Raw genomic sequence first — 9,579 nt, forward strand, 5'->3', positions numbered from 1 at the left:
TTTATTAATATGCGATGATGATGATAACGACTACAACTCATTATAACGTAAAACAATCCTAAATTAAATTGATAACACAAATTTAATTGAAAAATACAAAATAAAACAAAACCCCCAAACATTTTAGTACCGGTTGGTGTTACCAACCGGTACTAAAGGGCTCCCGGCCCCCGGAGCTGGCTCGTGCCACGTGGTTGCCCTTTAGCACCGGTTCGTGCTGAACCGGTACTAAAGGGGGGGCCTTTAGTGCCCACACTTTAGTGCCGGTTATGGAACCGGAACTAAAGGGCCTTACGAATCGGTGCTATTGCCCGGTTGTGCACTAGTGCCGGTCGCCGCGCAGGGGCGACACAGGAGGAGTCCTTTTTGTCACATATAAACTGTACTCCCTAAACGGGACACGGCGATTTGGTGCCCGAGCCCAGCTGATCCCGAAATCATTGGCGTCCGTTGCTGGCTCGAGATCCGTGATTTTCGGTCTGACACGTCTGACGCCGAGCGGCGAAAAAGGAGCATGCGATGGAATACGGTAGGAAACAGTATCTCTGGCGTGGGCCCCGAACATAGGGAGGAGACGGCGTTCGCGCACGAGAACTCTGGTCCGTGGACCAGATCGTTAGAAGCGCACCTGAGCCAGGGATCAGATCGTCGGAACCCTCGTCGTCCCTTCCACCCAAAAACACGTTGTCCCTGTTCTGAGCAGGTCCTTGCGGCGGCGCTCGTTCTGCACCCGCGATGACTGCAAAAATGGGGGATTCCGGGCTAGAGTTGCTCCACGCCGTTGACCGATTAGTTCCCGGCCATTGTTGTCTTCTTTCAAGTTCCATTACTAGAGGAGTTTGCTGAGAAACTTGAGCAACAATATCCGGTTTCTCTAGTCTTGTTGCCCAACAACGGAGTTACGGAGCTGGCCTTGCCGTTCCGAAGACTCGAATGTTGGGTCTGGGTGCGCTCAGCAGCTCGACGACGATGAGACGGAAAGAGCAGGAGCTGGCGGCCGCCGTTGTCCGGATGCATCTTCGACGAGGTTAGCGCCGTCGACTGACATAGTCAACCCAGAGGCACCAGGCTGGATTAAGGGCATGGCCAATGCATAGTCCCAGGGTGATGCCTCACATGCCATGTAGGATCGAATAATAGAAAAAGTAGGTTCGAATGGGGAAGCAGGATCCTCTTCAGGAGGCGGGTGCTTAGAGACAAAAAATGTGGTCCAGTGCATAAAGTTAAAAAAGTTGAAATGAAGAGGAGGGATGCATGTGTAGTGAAAGTCACTTTCTATTCTTTAATGAGGTCTACTAGTAGTAGCTTGCATTGAGGAGAAAAAATCAACACATATGCTTCAAATTACTTTTTGTCATTAGGCATACGTATCCATATGCCACCATTGTACATGCCCTAAAGGATGTGATCCGTATCCTACCGATGTTGGTCTGTATATTCAGCTTTGACTGCATGTTCGTCTGCACATCCACACATGTTCTGTCAGAAAAATGTTTTACTTCACAAAAATCGTTAGCATAAAAGGTTTAACAGTCAGAAGCACTTTCAACATACTGTTAATATTATTGAAGTAGAACCAATGAACATCAAAATTATTCTTGTATTTAATCTCGTAGAGTGAATAATGAACATCTGCAAAAAAAAAACAGGTTATGGCTGGACAGTGCGCCACCAAACAGGATACCATGTCCCTCTCGGATGAGCGCTATGGAGCAATCAATTTGCAACACAGAGGAACCTACAAAGAATTTAGCACACCCTGCCCTTGGCCCAAGTTTTGATTCACTAGTTGAGGCATACGTCTCCAACAATCTATATTCTTGAGATGTCTTTGGTATCAGATATGATAAAAGCAGACTAAATGCCGTGAGGATGAAATGCATGCAGGAGATCGTATGTGGTTGCTCGGTGAGTAACGAGCGAGTTTGCTCAAATATTGTACATTTCAGAGTAAATGTTTTTTGCCGTGTCGTCGATGTGCTCTCCAAGCGCGGTAGTGTCTTGTGTTATGTTTTGTTGGCCAACATACAGGGCAAACCGGAGGCAGAGAATAGTAGGTCATGCATATGCGAGTGAACAGTGCTGATTAGACTGTTGCACGCGGCGGACAACAACTGGTACATCACAGAGCACCGTGAGAGCCGCAACCATTCAATGTCCTTAAGAATGGGTGAGAAGGCGCACTGGTGGTCTCACAAGCACATCGACCCATACACAAGATTTGATAAAGCAACTTAGGGAAAACAATGTGAACCTTGAGAAGGTGTACCTTCTTTGGTTCGGTCAAGAAGGTGCGAGGACCCTAAGAAACATTTGCGGGGAGATAAGCCGTGAATCACATGTTGAAGACATGCATACATGCCTCCTTCAAGCCCAATGAATATATTTGTCAGGCAGTACATGAGTTTACAGTTTGACCACGAGCGTGAGGAAAGCTACGAGGAGAAGAGGACGGTGACTGTAAGCATTTTGTGTGTGTACAATTTGATTATTTGACAGAAATGCATGTACACTTCATACATGTCAGGCATTTGTTTACATGAATCACTAACAGACAGAAAAGCCGAACTATATTATGACAGGGTGGAGCTGTCAGGAGGACCAATTTGGCGATAGAGCGGCATGCAAGTAAAATTTACACCAGGGCTATGTTTGAGGAGTTTTGTTGCCTCCTAATCGAAGGGACGTTGTACAAACTGCCGAGAAATGAGTTCTGAAATTTTAATCTGTAATCTGTATTCTAGTACCTTTCAGGATTTTCTAGTGTTTTTCAGTGAGCATTGCTCCACGCTTGTTCCTCAATTACCAGAGGCATCTTACATATTGTACCAGTAGAGTACCAAGTTTGATAATGTTTATCTGTACTAAATTTGGTTTACTGATTGCATGAAATATTGCTTCCTACTGTTGGGGTATCTCTGGCATCTGCCTAGTTCATATGTGTGGTCAGTGGCGAATCTAGCAGGACATTGGAGGGTATGCTTAAAACATAAATTTCCTAAGTCTAATTAGCAAATGCAGTGCAATTGTTGCATGTAAAGCATCAGAATATATTTGTCAAGCGGTATATTTAGCTTAAATATGATTTTGGAGGGTAGGCTTAAGCCTATTGAAGCCTCCCTAGTGGAATCGCCACTGTGTGTGGTGGTGTACACTAGTTAGCGTTCACGTCTCAGGTTTAGAGCATGGGCTTGTATGCTGAATGTGTTTGCTGCTGACACTTGGCCGGCATGCAGGATACAAAAGTGTGTTTTCCCAGTTCATGAGTGAGTTGTGCGCGGGTAGATTCAAAAAAGTTTGAACTTCCAGAAAGATTATATGCAAGTACTGCATGACAGGTGGCAGGATGGCACCCCTGAAAGCAGTATAAGAGTATACCGTACGGCAATGTTCGTCAGTTCTGGGGTCATGAGTTCTGTCTGTAGAAGTTGGCTGACTGAGGTTTCATAGCTGGGGGTAGAGTATTTGTTTTGTTTTGAAACAAGGCTGCGGGTAGAGTTGGGAGCTGCCTGGTATGGAATGTGTGTCAGTTATTTGTTGTTATGACCGTAGTACTCCAGTATGAGTTTGAATGTGATAATTTCCTTATCTGTTCTTGATGTGGGTTGTATCCATGATTTATCTGTGTGTGCGTCCCTCATATCTGGAAACACTGCAATTTCTAAGAATGGGGTCTGGTGAAATAAGCTCCTGCGGCTGGCTGCTGCTTTGGCCTTTGGATGGCGGCTGGTGGAATGGCAGGGGAACGGCGAGGGATATTTATTCCAGCTTGGGACCCGTTGCCCGTAGTGGAAAAGGTCGGCCCAGAACAGTTTCCGGTCCGTCGGGCTAACTTCTGTACCGGGATGTCCGTCCGTTTGGACCGAGAGTTAATGCGCCAGCTGTCCTTCTATATACGTCGCATATACGCGAGCGAGGTACGACGGGAAATCGCAGATATCCCGATGCAAACGGATGCGTCAGATTTCAGGTCCAGCTATGCTCGGGATCAAAAACGAATTTTCGCCCTAAATGTTTTTATATTAGTTTACAGAGGGAGTATATTATACACCCACTATGATTCTGAGTCTGGATGCTATGAAGAATGAACCACTCTCACTCTTGACTTGACTTCCATTTTGTGCAGTTGGACTGAAGCATTGATGACCCTCGAATCATAATTCAGGTTGTCCTATCCAAGGTTTTGGATCCCAAGCCGTCCTCTTTTCTTGAGGGTCACCGGAATTCGCGGTTATCACGGTAACCGCAAAATTTCGAAAAAAACTTGGGCGAAATTTAAAGTCAAAATTTGAATTCAAATATTTTTGACGTCGATATATTAAGTATTCTACTCATAAATATCAGGAACCATTCCCTGGCGTAGTGGTTAGGTGACCGCAGCTACAGCTTGCGCGTAGGTCGCGAGTTCGACCGCTGGTCATTGCAGCATTTTTAAACTTTTGCTTCTTTTCGAAAAAAAAGAGAAGAAAGCGCACGGCCAGACTCGAACGCGCGACTTGCTGCTAAGGAAAGGATGCCTTTGCCAATAGGCCATAAACTATTCTGTTGGTATATAAGAGATGCTGCTTATTTAACTAGACATTGACGTTTGAATTCAAAAATTTCAAAATATTCGAGATATTTTGCTCGGTATGAGTGTTTCTCGAGGGGCGACGGTAACCGCGCGAGATCGCGAAATTTCGCTCAGTACCCAAAACGCTGGTCCTATCTTCTAACCACCCTGACAATGCAACATCTTGCTCAAAGCTCTTCTTTCTACTTTTATTTTGTTTTCACACCCTCCTTGTGCCAAAGGTGATGATGTGAGCGCAGACAAACAAGCCCAAATAGGCCATAAACTGTTCTGTTGGTATATAAGAGATGCTGCTTATTTAACTAGACATTGACGTTTGAATTCAAAAATTCCAAACAACAATATGCAAGAGAATATGGATTTCCGGTGGTACACTGGGTTGTTTCACTGGTGGCTAGTAAAATACCACTATAAACTTGTTACAGGCGAATGTTTTTCCAGGGTTGCCAAGCGGGGTCCCTGGGGTGTTCAGCTTAACAGACGATGAAATTCATTTCTGTAGGAATCGATTTAGTGGATGGTTGGTGTAGATGGCTGCTCTGATTGGGCACTTGGAAGTTGGGAAAAAATGGGTAAATTTCAATTTGACTTTCAAACTGGGGTATGATACAGGTCGGGATTGCCCATGTCATCATGATGCTAGTTGATTTTCAGTGCCAATTGCTTGTACCTCTCTACTGTGTAATTATCATTTTCCTGGCTCTGTTTCCAGTGCAATACTTTGAATTTAGAAATTCTTTCTGCAGCAACCTGAAGGGCCATAGCCTCTGCTTGTAACGGGGAGGTGGAATGTTTGCCAGCTGCTAAAACAAAGATGTTTGCTTTTACTTCATTTTCTTCAACGCAATGCCTGCTCTGGTTGATCCTGCCTTGGTCTTCCTTATTCACGTGTAAAAAAGTGCCACTATATTCCTACAGATTTTGTTAGAAAAAAACGCTAATGCAAGATCATAGACGACACACCGAGACACGATATTTGTTAACGAGGTTCACCGATATGGCTACATCCCCGGGGGCATGACTACAGACGCTCCTCCCCAAGATACCGCAACACCGGCCGCCCGGACGCCGGCACAAGCCGTCGACTCTCCCGCGTACCTGTTGCTATCAAGTCGTCATGAGTTACAATGTGTGGTGCCCCTCCGTATATAAGAGGCCTAGGATACAAGTGTCCGACTCCTACACAACTCGTACCTAACCACACCAATTACAACTCCAAGTCCACGTAACCCCTTGCGTACATAATATTCGACACAAATATAACAAACTCCACATTGGCGAATATTCTCCACCACTTAAAAATCGTCCATGCTCGAACCTCCATGTACTCCGGACTTGGGTTGTCTCCTTTGTAGCTTACTGAGAGCTACCCGACGGGCCAGACCCGCCGCCACCGTGAGAGGCGAAGCCGTCCTCTCTCCTATCATCACAGTCACCCCATCTTCCATAATTTTCATGGTCTTCGTATTCTGATCACAACGGAATTCCATACCACCATCATGAAAAACACCAAGCGAAATTAGATTCCTCCTTAGCCCTGGCACATGCCTGACTCCCCGAAGCATCCGCTCAACTCCGTCAAAAATCTTGATTTTGATGTCACCTACTCCAGCAACACGATAACATGTGTCATCGCCCACATAGGCTAAACCAAACTCACCAGACTTGTACGAAAGAGAGCCACTCCATGTTGGGCGTCGCATGAAAAGAGCAAGCTGAATCCAACATCCACGCTTCAGTTTTTGTTGACCGCCTGTTTGATACAACAAGAACATCACTATCACTGTCCGAGCCATCACCATGAGTAGCCGCATTAGCACTTGCCCCACCCTTCAGTTCTGGGCATTCCCTCTTTATATATCTCCAATCCTTGCATCTGTAGCACTGCACCTTTTTCTTCTTTTTTTTCTCCGCCTCTTGTCCCTTCCTGAGCTGATAACCTTTAACTGCCAACCCCAAACCTTGAGTACTCTCCTCTGTAGCATTCTTTTGCTTCCTCAACTCATGCCCAAGCAACGCTGCAGTGACTTCCTCATTATTGACGGTTGTCTTTCCATGTGTCAATGTAATGACCAAATGCTAATAAGACGGTGGCAACGAAACAAGAAGAAGTAGCGCCTTATCCTCATCATCAATCTTCACATCCAGACGCGCTAGATCCGTGACCAACTGATTAAAGGCATTCACATGCTCCACAAGATCCGACCCCTCCTGCATCTTCAGCCCATAGAACTTTTGCTTCAAATACAGCTTATTGGTCGCTGACTTGGACATATAATGATTTGCCAACTTGTCCCAAATTCCCTTAGGAGAATCTTCGTCCATGACATGATACATGACCTGATCCGCAAGACAAAGCCATATGGTAGCGGCCGCCTGCACTTGCATATCCTCCCACACATCGTTGTCAACCTTGGCCGGCTTTGTCTCCTGCAAATCCTTCAAGATTCCCTGCTGCGCCAGAATATCCTTGACTCTCTGCCATAGACCGAAGTTACCTGTACCATCGAATTTCTCCAAATCAAACCTGGTGAATCCCGGCACCATGCCGAGCCGCGATCTGCCGCCGGTCTTACCGCCCTTTTCCTCTGCGACTTCCTCACGAAAAAGATCACCGATACCGTATTCCTCGTCTGAAGCCACGCTGCAGTCCGCGATCTACCAAGAAATACAACCAGCACAACGTCCCTGTCCGCCCTTCAGAAAATTCCCGTGGAACCTGTCGCCAAAACGCGCAGATCAACTCGCTCTGTGCAGAAACTTGACTGCTCCACCTTTTTTTCTGAACTCGCATATTGAATATTGTGCCCTTCGCTGCTTCGTGTCACCAGCCTTTTATTACCGCTGATCACCCGGGCGTCATCTTTTCTTCTCGTACACGGAAACCCAAGTCCAAGCCTGTCATAATTTTGCTAGGACTTCGCCAAACAAGTCTCACACGGACCCAGTTTGCATGCACACGTCACCTTCCTTTTTTATTATTTCCAATATGACTAGCGGTAGGCTGGTCCCTGAACCAAAACATCCACACGCACATACACCTTGTATCGGCTGGCCGCGTGCTCGTTAATCCCCTGGACTCCTGCGCCAGTACGATTTTGTTCCTTGTGGTGCATCTTAGGGCATCTTCAGCCGTTCGGCCCCCAAGACGCCTAAATAGAGCGGCCTGGGGGCGTGCCAGCGCTAGTTCGGCCTCTGGGGGCGACCTAGCGCCCAGTCACGTCCCCACGTGCCGGCCCCAGGATGCAGGAAATTTAAACTTGGCCGTTCCCGCTCACAAAAGACGCCGCAAATCCGGCGATCGGACGTAGTTTGGCGTTACAAAAAAAAGAGTTCGCGTGCGCAATGATTCACTCGGCAGGGCCGGCTCCAGGCGTTGGCGGAGTCGGCGTGCACGGGCTCGGCGGTGTCGGAGCTGCTTCGGTGCTGGGCTGTGTCGGCGCGGCTTCGGCACTGCTGGGCGCCAACGTAGAGGCGTCGTTTGGGCGTGGCGTCCGGATGGTCGTGGGCGTCGTGGGCGTCGTCGGCGTTGCCGTCGGCAGCTCGTTCACGATGAGGCCGCGCTGCACCAGGTACCACGCCTTGAGCTTCTCGTCGTTGCTCTGGAGCATGTCCGCCCCGCCCATCAGAAAAGCCATGTCGGTGTTCCTCTTCTTCGCGACGACGTTCGTCCGGAGCAGGTCGAGTTTGATGGCGTTGTTCTTCATCAGCGACGTGTTGGAAATATGCCCTAGAGGCAATAATAAATTAGTTATTATTATATTTCCTTGTTCATGATAATAGTCTTTTATTCATGCTATAACTGTATTATCCGGAAATCGTAATACACGTGTGAATACATAGACCACAATATGTCCCTAGTGAGCCTCTAGTTGACTAGCTCGTTGTGATCAACAGATAGTCATGGTTTCCTGGCTATGGACATTAGATGTCGTTGATAACGGGATCACATCATTAGGAGAATGATGTGATGGACAAGACCCAATCCTAAGCATAGCACAAAGATCGTGTAGTTCATTTGCTAGAGCTTTGCCAATGTCAAGTATCTCTTCCTTTGACCATGAGATCGTGTAACTCATGGATACCGTAGGAGTGCTTTGGGTGTATCAAACGTCACAACGTAACTGGGTGACTATAAAGATGCACTACAGGTATCTCCGAAAGTATCTATTGTTTTATGCGGATCGAGACTGGGATTTGTCACTCCGTGTAAACGGAGAGGTATCTCTGGGCCCACTCGGTAGGACATCATCATATGCGCAATGTGACCAAGGAGTTGATCACGGGATGATGTGTTACGGAACGAGTAAAGTGACTTGCCGGTAACGAGATTGAACAAGGTATCGGTATACCGACGATCGAATCTCGGGCAAGTAAAATACCGCTAGACAAAGGGAATTGTATACGGGATCGATTGAGTCCTTGACATCGTGGTTCATCCGATGAGATCATCGTGGAACATGTGGGAGCCAACATGGGTATCCAGATCCCGCTGTTGGTTATTGACCGAAGAACGTCTCGGTCATGTCTGCATGTCTCCCGAACCCGTAGGGTCTACACACTTAAGGTTCGATGACGCTAGGGTTATAAAGGAAGCTTGTATGTGGTTACCGAATGTTGTTCGGAGTCCCGGATGAGATCTCGGACGTCACGAGGAGTTCCGGAATGGTCCGGAGGTAAAGATTTATATATAGGAAGTCCTGTTTCGGCCATCGGGACAAGTTTCGGGGTCATCGGTATTGTACCGGGACCACCGGAAGGGTCCCGGGGGCCCACCGGGTGGGGCCACCTGCCCCGGGGGGCCACATGGGCTGTAGGGGGTGCGCCTTGGCCTACATGGGCCAAGGGCACCAGCCCCAAGAGGCCCATGCGCCTGGGGAAACCCTAAAGGAAGAGTCCCAGCAGGGGAAGGCACCTCCTAGGTGCCTTGGGGGGGGAGGACTCCTCCCCTGGCCGCCGCCCCCTTGGAGATTGGATCTCCAAGGGGCTGGCGCACCCCCCCCCCC

Source organism: Triticum dicoccoides, chromosome 7A (genome assembly GCF_002162155.2).
Source record: "Triticum dicoccoides isolate Atlit2015 ecotype Zavitan chromosome 7A, WEW_v2.0, whole genome shotgun sequence".
NCBI lineage: Eukaryota > Viridiplantae > Streptophyta > Magnoliopsida > Poales > Poaceae > Triticum > Triticum dicoccoides.